Here is a 16,649-nt window from a genome sequence, read left to right on the forward strand (position 1 = left end):
TCTGTGGTTATTTTATTTTTTTTTTTAAGTCCCTATTAGCATGATCATGGTTCCGAATTGAAACTTGAAAATATCTAGGCTACACCACGCAGTTCTGTCTTTGGTGTTTTCCCCCCAAAGCATCTTCTATCATTTATAGAGAAAAAAGCTAATCTCATTTTTACCCACTGGCTTGGAACCCTCCTATGTTTGCAGTCAGGGGACAATTTCCTCATGTTGATATTTGCTCGGGGTCTGGATTTTAATGGCCATAATTCTTCTCACGCGCTCCTGGCAATTAATCCCTCATGTAAGATGCATAGTTTAATGCCCTTTTACTGCCTGACCTCCACTCTCACATCTCCCCAGGGTAATACCTCGCTAACACCTGGACTCTGCCTTCCAATTTTAAGACATACTGAACTCAGGAAACAAAAATAGGACAGGATTGAAGTGTCTCATTTTCATTCCACCTTTTCATGGCCTTTTGAGTTTCACCTTGAAATTAATTAAGAGAGGACAGTAAGGTGAAATTGTACTGTTTCCTCTGGGTACTATACCCTGCTTCCCCTTTATGCTGACTCCTGAAACATCAAGATTTCAGACATATTCAAACAGTAGTTAAGGATCACAGCAAGTCATAGAGTTCCTGGGTCATCCAAAAATGTGTTTCTCCTCCTCAATATTTCTACTCATTAGTATATAAAACTATTGTCATGGTGTTAAATTACCAAAGAGGGAAATAGATGTTTAAAACTGTTCATGAGATGGGGATGTATGGTTGACTCTAGGTGGATAATAGAAAAGAGGTTTTGTACAGAAGATCCTGTATCCCACAAAAAGGCTTGAAATCATTGTAGTAAAGGGGTGTGTGTGTGTGCTCAATTGAGTCTGACCCTTTGCAGCCCCATGGACTGTAGCCCACCATGCTCCTCTGTCCATGGAATTTTCCAGGCAAGAACACTGGAACGGGTCACCATTTCCTTCTAAAAATACTCATCTCTATGCTTCAGTCTCAACTATGTCATCAAGGTTTATAATATTACCAGTTAAAAACTGGTATTAAAAAGACATAATAGATGCAATAGAGTCCAACAAGTTCATTTAGGCTTGTTACTGGGGGAGTATTGCAGCTGGTTAGACTGGAAACAGAGTAAATAAAGCAACTAAGAAAAATGCAAACGAAGTATGGGGGGATGCACCATTCCAAACCAAGAAAGAATCTAGCACCAATCAGACCAAGTATGACTCCTAGACAGGCACAAGTGTGACGACGTATAACTTAAAAAAAAAATTGGAGTTTAATTGCCTTACAGTGTTACATTAGTTTCTGCTCTACATGAAGTGAATCAGCTGTGCTGTTGTTCAGTCACCAAGTCATGTCTGACTCTTTGCGACCTCATGGACTGCAAAAAAAAATGGTACAGATGGCCCTATCTGCAGGACAGGAACAGAGATACAGACGTAGAGAATGGACCCGAGGACACGGCGGACGACTGGGAGGGTGGGATGAACGGGAGATGAAGGTTGACGTGTACACACTACCATGGGCTTCCCGAATGGCTCGGTGGGAAAGAATCGCCTGCAAAGCAGGAGACACAGGAGATACGGGTTTGATTCCTGAGTCAGGAAGATCCCCTGGAGGAGGAAATGGCAGCCCACTGTGGTATTCTTGCCTGAGAAATCCCACGGACAGAGGAGCCTCTCGGGCTACAGCGTATGCGGTTGCAAAGATAGGACACGACTGAGCCCCCAAGTATATACACTGCCATATGTAAGAGAGATAGCTAGTAGGAACATGCTCTATAGCACAGGCCGCTCAGCCTGGTGCACTGTGAAGACCTAGAGGATGGGGGTGGAGGGAGCTTCAAGAGGGAGGGGCATATACATACGTATAGCTGATGCCACTTTCATTGAAAGAAAGTGAAAGTGAAGTCGCTCAGTCGTGTCCGACTCTTTGCGACCCCGTGGACTGTAGCCCACCAGGCTTCTCCATCCATGGGATTCTCCAGGCAAGAATACTGGAGTGGGTTGCCAGTTCCTTCTCCAGGGGATCTTCCCAACCCAGGGATTGAACCCAGGTCTCCCGAGTTGCAGGCAGACGCTTTAACCTCTGAGCCACCAGAGAAGCAGATATCCCACTTTCATTAAGATAATACAAAGCAAAACCGTGATGAGATACCACTTCACACCTGTCAGAACAGCTTTCTCTGATCCACACTGTTGTATGGCTGAAGCCAACATAATATTATAAAGCAATTACCCTCTAATTAAAAAAAGCTACATACTCCCCCCACCCCTCCAAAAAAGATAACAAATAGCAAGTGTTAGCAAGGATTCAGAGAAAAGGGAACCCTTGCTAATTGGTGGTAAGAATATAAATTGGTACAGCCAGTACAGAAAACAGTACGTAAGCTCCTGAAGAAGTTAAAAATACATTCACCATATGATTCAGCAATTCCTTTTCTGGATACATATCCAAAGAGAATGAAATCAATATCTTAAAGGATTATCTGCATTCCTATGGTCACTGCTGCATGGTTTAGATAGATAGATGGATATAGATTTATAGATATATCCCATATCTTCTTTCTCTATTCATTTGTTTGTGTGTGTATGTATATGTATATATATATACACACACATATATATATGAGCTTCCCTGGTAGCTCAGTCAGTAAAGAATATGCCTGCAGTGCAGGAGACCCGGGTTTGATCCCTGGATCAAAAAGATCCCCTAGAGAAGGGAATGACAACCCACTCCAGTATTCCTGCCTGGAAAATCCTATGAATAGAGGAACCTTATGGGCTACGATCCATAGGGTCACAAAGAGTCGGACACGACTTAGCAACTAAACCACACACACACACACACACATATATATATATATTTATATATACATACATGGGCATCCCAGGTAGTGCGATGGTAAAGAATCTGCCCGACAATGCAGGAGACACAAGAGACACAGGTTCAATCTCTGGGTCTGGAAGATCTCCTAGAGTAGGAAATGGCAACCCACTCCAGGATTCTTGTCTGGAAAATTCCACAGACAGAGGAGCCTGGTAGGCTATAGTCCGTAGGGTTGCAAAAAGTAGGATACAACTGAGTGACTGAGCATGCACACACACATACATACACAGACACATATACATATATATAGAATGGAATATTATTCATTCATGAAAAATAAGGGAATCTTACCATTTACAACAAGGTGTATAAACTTACAGGTCACTATGCTAGTTGAAATAAGCCCGACACAGAAAGACACATATGCTTTCACTTACATGTGGAATCTAAGAAGGCAAGACTCACAGGAACAGCAAGGACAACAGCGATTGCTAAGAATTAGGGGAGGAGGAAATGGTGACTTACTGTTCAATGAATGTAAAGCTTCAGATACACAAGATGAATGCATTCTAGAGATCCACCATAGAAGCTTTTGCCTATAGTTAATAACACTGTGTTATATCCTGATTTTTGGTAAAGGAGAAGGCCATACATGTTCTCACCATGCCCCCAAATTGGTAACATATAAAGCAATTATCCTTCAACTAAAAAATCAATTAATTAAAAAATTGGTAATGACATGAAGATGATGAATATATTAATTAACTTGATTGTGGTAGTCATTTCATATTGTACATGTATATCACAATGTACAATGTATGTCAAAACACCACATTGTAACTTTCAATATATGTACTTTTCATTTGCAATTACACCTCAATAAACCTGAAAAAAAGAAAAAGAAAAATATTGCATATAATTCCCTGCTATATGAGCACAGGTTTTTGTTAGCTAAGGCAGTGGCCATATAATGTGCATTATCCACCCACCTGCTGTATCACAGACAGAGGGGAAGCTTGCTGACTACAAGGACTTTATCATCATAAGCAACTCTTTCTTTCCAGTAGCTGTCAGAGTGATTTGCATTTACATTCACACATCTGTCCATCTTCCAATCAGGAAACAAGCAGAGGAGACAAAATGAGGGGAGGTTACTTTTGTGTATGGTGTTATGAATGTTCTAATTTCATTCTTTTACACGTAGTTGTCCAGTTTTCCCAGCACCATTTTTTTGAAGCTATTGTCTTTTCTCCACTGTATATTCTTGACTCCTTTGGCATAGATTAGGTGACCGTAGGTGCATGAGTTTATCTCTGAGCTTTCTATCCTGTTTTGTTGATCCATGTCTTTGTTTTTGTGCCAGTACCAAACTGTCTTGATCACTGTAGTATAGTCTGAAGTCAGAGAGCCTGATTCCTTTGGCTTTTTTTTTTTTCTCAGCCATAAAAAGGAATGAAAATGGGTCATCTGTAGAGACATGGAGGGACCTAGAGTCTGTCACACAGAGTGAAGTCAGAAAGAGAAAAACGCATGTCATATATTAATGCATCTATTGGAATCTAGAAAAATGGTACAGATGAACCTATTTACAGGGCAGGAATAGAGAAGAGATGTAGAGGAAGGACAGGTAGATACAGGTGGGGGGGGATGAACTGGGAGACTGGGACTGGCGTCCGTGCACCGCCTTGTGTAAAGCAGACAGCTAGAGGGACCCTGCACAACACAAGGAGCTCGGCTGGGTGCCCTGTGACCCTGCACAACACAAGGAGCTCGGCTGGGTGCCCTGTGATGACCTGGAGGACGGGGTGGGGTCAGGGGAGGGAGACCCTGAGAGGGAGGGCATGTATGTACACATAGAGCTGATTCACGTTGTTACACAGAGGACGCTAACACAACACTGTAAAAGCTTGTAAAGAAAAATTCCCCAATTAAAAAAAAAAAAATGAAGGAAGAAAATCTGTTCCAATTGGCTTGGCTTTCTCACTGACACTGCAAAGCTAACTTGGACAGATTTCTTTTAGTACTTTAATGACCAGTAAGTCAAAAACTTCATATATTTTTCAAACTTTTGTAACACCCTTGCCAAGATGCAAGCACTACCTTAGGGATCAGGATACCTTATTAATTAATCTTTATGCTCCTGTCTGGTTGCTAAAATTTTAGAGCCAGCTCAAGCTACAAAACCTGCTTCATCAATAAGTTATTTCCCATAACACTAGCGGCACAACTAAATCACTTTTTATAACTTCTTGAAAATTTCATACTCAGTGCAACAAAAATATTTCTCAATATTCCAGGCCAGGCATTTCTACCCTGTTTTACTTCAAATGAGGGCTTTGCTTGTGGCTCAGTTGGTAAAGAATCCTCCTGCAATGCGGGAGACCTGGGTTCAATCCCTGGGTTGGGAAGATCCCCTGGAGAAGGGAAAGGCTACCCACTCCAGTATCCTGGCCTGGAGAATTCCACAGACTGTATAGTCCACGGGATCACAAAGAGTCGGACACAACTGAGCGACTTTCACTTTCATATTTTCACTTTACTTCAAATGAATTTCTTTCTGAGATAACTTTTCAAGCTCTCCATTTTAAGTCACTTGTTAAAACAAAAAAACTCCCCAAAGTAAACCAACTGTTCTCGTTCCGTTTGTGACCAGCGCTACCTGAGCACCCCCTCCTTTAGCAGGCTCTCTTCTGCCTCCTTTTTCCTTTCTTATCATCACAGTGATCACCCTTTAATCGGGCCATCAGAGACAACCTGAAGTCTGGGGAGGGCAGTTCGTTGTCCTCCTCTCACCTCAGTGTCTAACGCTGACTCTGTGCTGTTCTCCCGTTGTTTCCTGACAGGTCTGTGACGGGCAGTCTCAGGGAGATCCATTTTTAATAGCTGAACAACACGAATCAAACCAAGAGATGGGGTTATAGAAAGACAAACTATACTCCAACTAAATTAAAATATGACAACGCTCTCAGAAGTCAGTCTCCAAACTTTTTACATAAAATTCTGCTGAGACCATACTTGGTCGGACTTTAGCAAAAAGTGGAAGATCATCGAAAAGAAAACATCCAGAAAAGATTTATTGTATATTCACCAGCAGACGTGATTTAATATTTGAAAAGTAGGAAATATGATTTGCAGTGAAACCATCTGAACTCACCCTGCCATACAACAATACCCTCTTGTTCACAAGTGAAAGGGAAAGTCTATCAGTCGTGTCTGACTCTTCGTGACCCCATGGATTGTAGTTGCCAGGCTTCTCTGTCCATAGGCTTCTCCAGGCCAGGATACTGGAGTCGGTTGCCTTTCCCTTCTCCAGGGGATCTTCCCCACCCAGGGGTCGAACCCAGGTCTCCCACATTGCAGGCAGATTCTTGACCATCTGAACCACCAAGGAAGCCCTGTCCACAGTAGAGATTACAAATTTTATAGGACAATTTGTAACTTACAAGGGGCCTTCACAGAAATCATCACATGACCTACCAGATGGATAAAGTATTCTTAGGTCCATTTCTGTGACTAGGAAACTGGGCTCAGTCTTACTTCCTCAAGATCACATGGTAATTAATGAGGGAGTCAGGCTCTAATCTTGTCCTCTCACTTTTGATTTCTGACCATTTTCTTCCCAGTGACCCTCAAACTGATGTTTGTCACTACTTGTTCCATAAAAGTTAAAGCGCTTGACTGTGCCAGTCGTTCAAGATGAACCCAAGGCCCTTACCAGGTCCTCTTCCCTTAGTCCCTCCAAGTTTGAGGGGAATGATGTCAACTGTCCCATCACATTCCAAATACGAAACAGATCAATAAAGCACATATTTTCACTTTTATTACCATTATAGCCACCTTGTCTATGGAGGCTGCTCAGCAAGAACACATTTCCATATATTTTTTTAAACATTTTCTTCTATGATAAAGATTTTATACAATTTTTTAATTTTATAAATACTTTCTTCATTTCCTGTTTTGGTCTAGTGATGGACCTTTAGCAGGGGCAAGAGAATCAGCCCATTCTCACTCTGCACAATGACTCAGGCACAGAATCTTTCACCTGCTTCAGAGTCTACTAAAAGCCCAGCGTGTGATCATTGCTCAGCTGCTCAGTCGTGTCCGACTCTTTGCGACCCATGGACTATAGCCCACCAGGCTTCTTTGCCCATGGATTAACCAGGCACAAATGCTGGAGTGGGCTGCCATTTCCTCCTCCCGGGAACCTCCTGGACTCAAGGACGAATCCGCATCTCTTGTGTCTCCTGCGCTGGCAGATGGATTCTTTCCCACTGGCCCGCCTGGGAAGCCCAGCTCTACAGAGTCTCCATCCACCATCCATCCTCTGCTAACAGCTTTCTCTATTTGTAGCATAATATATTCAAATTCCCGTGGGGCTGCAATGCAGGAGACCCTGGTTTGATCCCTGGGTCGGGAAGACTCTCTGGAGAGGGGAATGGCTACCCTCTCCAATATTCTTGCCTGGAGAGGAACCTGCTGGGCAACAGTCCAAGGGGTTGTAACAAGTTGGACACGACTGAGCAACTAATATAAATGCCCCATGCCCCAGCCTTTGCCTAATTCCTGCTTTACTTTTTACTTAACATAGAGTCTCTAAGCAACCTAAAGTTACTTATATTATATCTGGCCTCTTAAGCCACCACTCTCTGCCTTGGCTACCTATGCAAAATCTGAATAAAACACAGTGCCAGCCCGTTTAAGACTTACATTAAAAACAGAACTCATGATGAAGGCCAATTTTGTGTTTACTTTCTGAGTCTACACAGTGCCTAATACCACAGACTACATTTGTTCTTGTTGCTGTTTACTCACTCAGTTGTGCCCGACTCTTTGTGACCCCATGGACTGTAGCCTGTCAGGCTCCTCTGCCCATAGGATTTCCCAGGCAAGAATACTAGCATGGGTTGCCATTTCCTCCTCCTCTGGGAATATCCCCAAACCAGGGATTGAACCCACGTCTCCTGTAATGGCAGGCAGATTCTTTATTGCTGAGGCACCAGGGAAGCCCTATGGAGTGCATTTTAAGGTACTAAATTAGCATTTATTAAATTGAATTATAATTATGAAAAGAGTCAGGAATGCACATTCTGATAAAATGCTTGTTTTAATCACTGCTTCCAGGGAAATATAAGATAACTGGTACATGAGCAGGAAGAGAACTGATGATAATATCTAAAGGTAACCAGAAATGTCTCAAATGTCTCTCATTATTGAGTTGCCTCATTTGTAAAGAAATGTCTCTACACATGAGATAGAGTCATGAAACATAGTGGGCTAGCTAGCCATTTTTAAAGCAGTTTTAAACAGGTTTTTCTGTGTTTCTTTCAGAAATCCAGTTCAGTTTTTGTTCAGCCACTTTTCTTTCATTTTTGGTCATTGAATGCACCTAACACTTATAAGCTTTTTCCATTCAATGAACCAAAATTTCTTCATAAAAAGTTTTGAATTAGTTTTCAAGTGGGCTAGTTGCTGTCCTCAGTGTTTCATATTTTTCCATTACTCTTTAGCAAAATTTCCACATTAGTTTTACGTTTTGTGATTCAAACACCAAATGATCTCATGGGTTAGTTCTATCATTTCCAAGTTACAGATGGGGAAACTGAGAGTCATGGCACCTAAATGACTTCATAGGTGACTTTAAGAAGGACACTTATTGAAGATGATAACTTGATGGAGATTTATGCTGAGGTTTGACAGAAAACAGCAAAATTCTGTAAAGCAATATTCTACAATAAACAATAAATAAATTAAAAAAAAAAAAGATGCTGAGCAGAGCAGACAAACATTCCAGGTGCAGAGAAGAGCCATTCATGGCAGTGCAGAGTGGAGAGAGGAGCTGGCTGGCCCAGGACCTTTAATTTGGGGGACTCTCCTCTGCCATCGTCATCCTAGTGCTGCTTCACATTTCTAAGGGCTACCTTACCTCTGGTGAAATATAGCAGGTGCATAACGTTTTATAAAGGAAATGTAGAAAATACTCCTTTACACTGTGATGCTTCTCTCCCTCTGGCTCTTCTTCTCTCTAATACTTTTTTACCATTGACTCTGTCCCAAGTTTTAAAATGACCAATACACAGTGTGTTAGTATGTTGCTTCTTGCCACAGTGAGTGCATGCTAAGTCACTTAAGTCACGTCCTACTTTTTACAACACTGTGGACTGCAGTCCACCAGGCTCCTCTGTCCATGGGATTTTCTGGGCAAGAATGCTGGTGTGGCTTGCCGTGCTCTCCTCCAGGGGACCTTCCCAACCAGGAATTGAACCTGTGTCTCTTAAGTCTCCTGTATTAGCAGGCAGATTCTTTACCATTAGTGTCAGCCACCTGGGAAGGGCTTCTTGTCACTAATACACTCTGTAACTTTGCTGATATGAGTCTACAAAGTCAAGATAACACCTACTCCATATGGCTGTTGTGAGAATTAAACAAGGTAATGTGTGAAGGCACCCAGTTAGTGCCCTGCACACACACACACACACACACACACACACACACACACACAAAAGTGTAGTCTGGGGCTGATACAGATGAGATTGACTATATTTGGCCATTCTTGACATCCTTCTTCCTCCTTCCTTTTCATAGCCCTGCTAACATCTTTGACATAAAAACTGTCTATAGTAGCCATTCCAGCCTAAAAGAGAGAAGGCAACCACCAACTGGAGACTCTAGGCAGTAACTGTCAATAATCCCGTTCTTAAAGCAGTAGCTAGGAATCTAAATTCTACCAGCTGTTTTCAGAAATTGAGAAGTGTTTTCTATTTCTCTCCAGAATCATGCCAATGCCCGAAACACATGTTAAAAATTATGTGCTGGCAATTGTATTGGAGCAAATGGCTTAAATTTTTAAAACCTCCCTCCTGATGGATCAGCTAAGCCATTGGCACCAAGGGCAAACCTGGACTTCTTTCCAGAAGCCTAGTCTAAACGATAATCTCCTTTCTCTAAGAGAGGAGGCGTTCCTATCGCATGAACTGCTGAGAATGACCCTGTTGTAAACAGAGTCTGGCGCCCTGGCTATTTTGTATGGGGAACTTAACAGCTCACATCATTTCAGTGAAAAGAATATATGCTGGGCGTTGGCAGGAATAACAGTCAGGTAGTGAAGATCAGTCCAAGCAAAGCTAAAGTTAGGAGGCGCTGGTGGACTGGAAAAGGGGGGACACAGAGGAGAAGGAAAAGGGTCAGACGGGAAGTTTAGCCCAGTGACCAAGAGGCAAGTCAAGGGCCAACAGGCCAGAGGCAGGCGGGAGACCAGGAGCAGCAGCAGCAGAAGCGGCAGATGGAGCCTTGTTGGTGTGAGGTCCTCCCACCAAGGGCAAGAATGGCCTGAGGTTAGTATCCAAGACATCTGCTGAACGAAAGCTTATGCAATCCAGAGGACAAAAGCTTTCGATGGCCAACTAGCCAAAGGCCTACTCGCTACAAAATATAAAGGAGAATTTTCAGTTTCCATTTCTCTGATCTTTGTTTTTTGGTTATCTGACCACATTAACCAAAGAATTAAAAACACTTCTTGGCTTCTTGGACACCGAGGTCTTCGCGACTAGGAACTGGCCTTTCCTCGACAGCTCTTTCAGCCAGTCTGCCAGCTTCCAAGTCTTGGTGTTTTCTTCCCACTTCCTCTGGATAATCTTGTTCCCTCCATGTTTTATCCACCACCTATCTACAAATGCCCTGCATAAAAGCAGAGCTGAATGGCAGCCCCACATGTCAAGTGTTTCAAGGACAGCGTGTGCCCATTTCATTAGCTCCAGCCCGGAATCAATCACTGAGTCATTTTTTTCTCTCCCTGCCTCTCCTGCCCACCCCCACCCCGGGCCCTGACCCTCTTCCCTTCCTTTCCTTCCTTGTTGCCCCTCACACACATACACTTATGCGTGTGTGCATGCTCACTCTCTGAGACCCCATGGACTGCAGCCCACCAGTCTCCTCTCTCCAAGGAATTCTCCAGGCAAGAACACTGGAATGGGTTGCAATTTCCTCTTTCAGGGGATCTTCCCTACCCAGGGATTCAAAGTGCATCTCCTTCATCTCTTGCATTAGCAGATGGAGTCTTTATCACTGAGCCACCTGGGAAGCCCATACATACACAGCTACAAACACCTACAAAAGCAAAAGCTCAATTTAGTATAAAACAGTGCTTCTTAAACATTAATATACATATCAGTCATCTGGGTATGTTGCTACAATTCAGATTCTGATTTAGTAAACCTGGGATAGGGCCCCAGATTCTGATTTTCTGTCATCTCACAGGTTTCATTGATGTTGCTGGTCCCTGGGCCATTCTTGAGTCACAAGGGTAACCAGGGGGTTCAGTTCAGCTCAGTTCAGTCACTCAGTCATGTCTGACTCTTTGCGACCCCATGAATCGTGGCACGCCAGGCCTCCCTGTGCATCAACAACTCCCGGAGTTTACTCAAACTCATGCCCATCGAGTCAGTGATGCCATCCAGCCATCTCACCCTCTGTCGTCCCCTTCTCCTCCTGCCCTCAATCCCTCCCAGCATCAGGGTCTTTTCCAATGAGTCAACTTTTCGCATCAGGTGGCCAAAGTATTGGAGTTTCAGCTTCAACATTAGTCCTTCCAATGAACACCCAGGACTGATCTCCTTCAGGATGGACTGGTTGGATCTCCTTGCTGTCCAAGGGACTCTCAAGAGTCTTCTCCAACACCACAGTTCAAAAGCATCAATTCTTCCGCGCTCAGCTTTCTTCACAGTCCAACTCTCACATCCACACATGACCACTGGAAAAACCATAGCCTTGACTAGATGGATCTTTGTTGGCAAAGTAATGTCTCTGCTTTTTAATATGCTATGTAGGTTGCTCATAACTTTCCTTCCAAGGAATAAGCGTCTTAATTTCATGGCTGCAATCACCATCTGCAGTGATTTTGGAGCCCAGAAAAATAAAATCTGAAACTGTTTCTACCATTTCCCCATCTCTTTGCCATGAAGTGATGAGACTGGATATCATGATCTTAGTTTTCTGAATGTTGAGCTTTAAGCCAACTTTTTCACTCTCCTGTTTCACTTTTATCAAGAGGCTTTTCAGTTCCTCTTCACTTTCTGCCATAGGGGTGGTGGCATCTGCATATCTGAGGTTATTGATAGTCCTCCCAGCAATCTTGATTCCAGCTTGTGCATTCCAGCCCATCATTTCTCATGATGTACTCTGTATATAAGTTAAATAAGCAGGATGACAATATACAGCCTTGATGAACTCCTTTTCCTATTTGGAACTAGTCTGTTGTTTCATGTCCAGTTCTAACTGTTGCTTCCTGACCTGCATATAGGTTTCTCAAGAGGCAGGTCAGGTGGTCTGATATGCCCATCTCTTTTAGAATTTTCCACAGTTTATTGTGATCCTCACAGTCAAAGGCTTTGGCATAGTCAATAAAGCAGAAATAGATGTTTTTCTGGAACTAACTTGCTGTTTCAAAGTTCCAGCAGATGTTGGCAATTTGATCTCTGGTTCCTCTGCCTTTTCGAAAACCAGCTTGAACATCTGGAAGTTCTTGGTTCATGTATTGCTGAAGCCTGGCTTGGAGAATTTTGAGCATTACTTTACTAGCGTGTGAGATGAGTGCAGTTGTGCAGTAGTTTGAGCATTCTTCAGGACTGTAGTGAAAACTGACCTTTTCCAGTCCTGTGGCCCCTGCTAAGTTTTCCAAATTTGCTGGCATATTGAGTGCAGCGCTTTCACAGCATCATCTTTCAGGATTTGAAATAGCTCAACTGGAATTCCATTACCTCCACTACCTCCATTTGTTCAGAATGATGCTTCCTAAGGCCCACTTGACTTCACATTCCAGGATGTCTGGCTCTAGGTGAGTGATCACACCATCGTGATTATCTGGGTCATGATGATCTTTTTTGTACAGTTCTTCTGTGTATTCTTGCCACCTCTTTTTAATACCTTTTGCTTCTGTTAGGTCCACACCATTTCTGTCCTTTATCGAGCCCATCGTTGCATGAAATGTTCCCTTGGCATCTCTAATTTTCTTTAAGAGATCTCTAGTCTTTCCCATTCTGTTGTTTTCCTCTATTTCTTTGCATTGATTGCTGAGGTAGGCTTTCTTATCTCTCCTGGCTATTCTTTGGAACTCTGCATTCAAATGGGAATATCTTTCCTTTTCTCCTTTGCTTTTCACTTCTCTTCTTTTCACAGCTATTTGTAAGGCCTCCTCAGACAGCCACTTTGCTTTTTTGCATTTCTTTTCCATGGGGATGGTCTTGATCCCTGTCTCCTGTACAACAACGTTATGAACCTCCGTCCATAGTTCATCAGGCACTCTGTCTATTAGATCTAGTCCATTAAATCTATTTCTCACTTCCACTGTATAGTCATAAGGGATTTGATTTAGGTCATACCTGAATGGTCTAGTGGTTTTCTGTTGTTTTTGAGATTGCATCCAAGTACTACATTTTGGACTCTTTAGTTGACCATGATGGCTACTCCATTTCTTCTAAGGGATTCCTGCCCACAGTAGCAAATATAATGGTCATCTGAGTTAAATTCACCCATTCCAGTCCATTTTAGTTTGCTGATTCCTAGAATGTTGACATTCACTCTTGCCATCTCCTGTTTGACCACTTCCAAATTGCCTTGATTCATGGACCTAACATTCCAGGTTCCTATGCAATATTGCTCTTTACAGCATCAGACCTTGCTTCTATCACCGGTCACGTTCACAACTGGGTATTGTTTTTGCTTTGGCTCCATCCCTTCATTCTTTCTAGAGTTATTTCTCCACTGATCTCCAGTAGCATATTGGGCACCTACTGACCTGGGGAGTTCCTCTTTCAGTATCCTATCATTTTGCCTTTTCATACTGTTCATGGGGTTCTCGAGGCAAGAATACTGAAGTGGTTTGCCATTCCCTTCTCCAGTGGACCACATTCTGTCAGCCCTCTCCACCATGACCCGACTGTCTTGGGTGACCCCACACGGCATGGCTCAGTTTCACTGAGTTAGACACGACTGTGGTCCTGTGATCATATTGGCTAGTTTTCTGTGATTATGGTTTTAGTGTGTCTGCCCTCTGATGTCCTCTTGCAACACCTACCGTCTTACGTGGGTTTCTCTTACCTTGGACGTGGGGTATCTCTTCACTGCTGCTCCAGCAAAGTGCAGCTGCTCCTTACCTTGGATGAGGTCGCCCCTCCTGACCTTGAACGTGGAGTAGCTCCTCTCAGCCCCCCTGCACCCGCGCAGCCGCCGCTCCTTGGACGTGGGGTAGCTCCTCTCGGCCACTGCCCCTGACCTCAGAGGTGGGGTGGCTCCTCCTGGCCGCTCCTGCGCCGTCGCAACCTGGTGCTCTCGACCACCGCCCCTGTCCTTGGGCGCGGGGTAGCTCCTCTCAGCCGCGCTTCTGCGCGGTCCTTCGCAGCCGCCGCGCTTCTGCGCGGTCTGTCCCAGCCGCCCCGCTTAATTGTCCACCAAAATGTGTGCTCTTCAAGGACCCCTCCTATCTGATCTCTGCCAGCATTTCTAGCCCACTTTCTAATAACATTGCTGTCTATCGACAAGTGTCTGTGGGGTCTCATTGTTGAGTGAATGAGTGACATATGAGTTACTAAATGCTTCAGAGGTCTAAGAGGGAAATAAAACCCATTTAGCACTGCCTGCCCGCCATGTTCAAAACACTGTATTTTCCTTGATGAACTTTTACAGCCGTCCTGTAGAGACTGAGCTTGGGCCTCATGGCCAATAAACATCAGAGCTGGAGAATGAACCTCTGAATTATATTACACTTGATAATCCCTTCCAATTGCCTTGGTTCTACCAGCTAAAGATGAAGGGACAGAATCTGCTCCCCAATTCTGTTCAGTTCCCATTTACCCACGCTGCATCATCCCTTTGGCTTATCAAAACAGCATTTTTTGAACTTTTCAAAGATTGGAAATGGAATCTATTTTCTTTTTGTTATGCAACAGTGAAGACAATATTTCTATCATGCTTCTCTGCCATTGGTTATAATATTTTCTTTAAAAATAACTGAAAGCACTAACAATTATGTGTATACCCTTATATGCCTAGTCAAGGTTTACTATGCTTATAGAATATCATGTGTTCACTAAGGTGCAAGAATTGATTGACAACTACTGTTTGGGCACTGGTTGTACAAGAAAAGAGGAGAGATAATAACTTGTCTACAATGACCTCATTTTAATTCACTGGATCCTCCCCTCCACACTGTAAGGTAATCATTTGTAGGTTTTTAAAGGAACAAAGTTGTTCTTCAGCTCTCTCTACCATAGTGCCTTGTTCATTGCCTCACAGGAAAATGTGCAATGTGTGTTCACTGAATCTAATTAATTTTAACACCAAATCAAAACCAAAAACTTAACCGTGAACTTCGTGCAACTTTCAGCTTTCTTCAGATGATTGTGTGCTCAGTTATGTCCAACTCTTTGCACAGACATGGAGCCCACCAGGCTCCTTCTGTTCATGGGATTATCCCAGGGGGGTTGCCCTTTCCTCCAGGGGATCTTCCCAATCCAGGGATCGAACCCACATCTCCTGCAGCTCCTGCATCGGCAGGCAGGTTCTTTACCGGGAAACCCTTTCTTCAGGTAAGACTTTTTAACTGATTCATTTAATCCAATGGTTCTTAACAGGGTAATTTTCTTCCCGCCTTGTTAACATATGGCGAGAGACCTTTTGCACAGCTAAGGATGGGCATCTAGTGGGGAAAAGCCAGGTTCATGGCTCAGCATCTACATATGCAGGCTGGCCTCTAACAACAGAGTTATTCAGTCCAGAATGTCAACAGTGCCAAGATTCAGGAACTTTGAAAACACTCAGTCAGTATGGATCACCTTTCTGAACCTCAGTTTTCTCATATATAAATCTGGAAGTCCATGGTTTCCAAAACACAATCTTTGAGTTGAAAGCGCTCTCATCCAATGCTTGCATTTTCTTTCCAGCAACCCTATCAGCTGGCCCTAAGTTTCTACCCAAACAGCTCATCTTCAGAGGCCAGAAAAGTATAGACTCTGGGGAAGCCCACCCATTTCCAGAGCCACCCATTTTAATTTCTAATTGTACAAGTATGGCTATGACTCTGCTCAGCATAACAGCAAATAAACCAGACTCTAGTACTGTGGGCTGATAAAAGTACTGTTTAAAAAATTGCTCATGACATTTTCCAAATGACTTTTCTTTAACATCCAGTCTCAGTTCACTAACTAAACAATTTCTTCATCTCAAATGCAATTTTCAAAGCAAACTATTCCTGACTAATGGTTCTTAGAGAATCCGCAGAAATGTCAGTACCCTTCACTAACTCAGATCATCAGGGGAAAGCCAGTCTCAAATAAAGGAAATTTCTAAAGTATGGCACAGCTCTAAAATTGCCTCTTTATTACTTTTAAATACTACTTTCATTCATCCAGGCAATAAGCCCTTTTGTATTCCCAGGCTGAACTTTGAAAATGCAAAGATGGAATAGGACAAAATCCCCATGCTTAAGCATCCACAGGCCATCAGAAGAGGCAAGTGGGCCACTTTTCAATTATCTGGAAGGAAAGCATTGAGGCAGAAGTCACCAGCTTGGGGTAGGGGGGCAGTTGGGGGAGAATTTACAAAGAGCACTTGCTTAAACTAGGGTGTGGAGGACTTGTAACTTTTCTCAGCAAACAGAGGAATAGCATGTGCAAGCACTCTGAGTCTGAAGGAGTAGAGAGCATCAGGTGAATGATGGGGGAGAAGACGCCCCAAGGCCTGGGCAATGAGCAAGCGACAGAGCAGGAGATTTTGTGGGTTCTCTTATGTGCCTTTAATTCCCTGATGACCAGCAATGCAGGAGACC

This window comes from Cervus canadensis, chromosome 29 (genome assembly GCF_019320065.1).
Source record: "Cervus canadensis isolate Bull #8, Minnesota chromosome 29, ASM1932006v1, whole genome shotgun sequence".
Classification (NCBI taxonomy): Eukaryota; Metazoa; Chordata; class Mammalia; order Artiodactyla; family Cervidae; genus Cervus; species Cervus canadensis.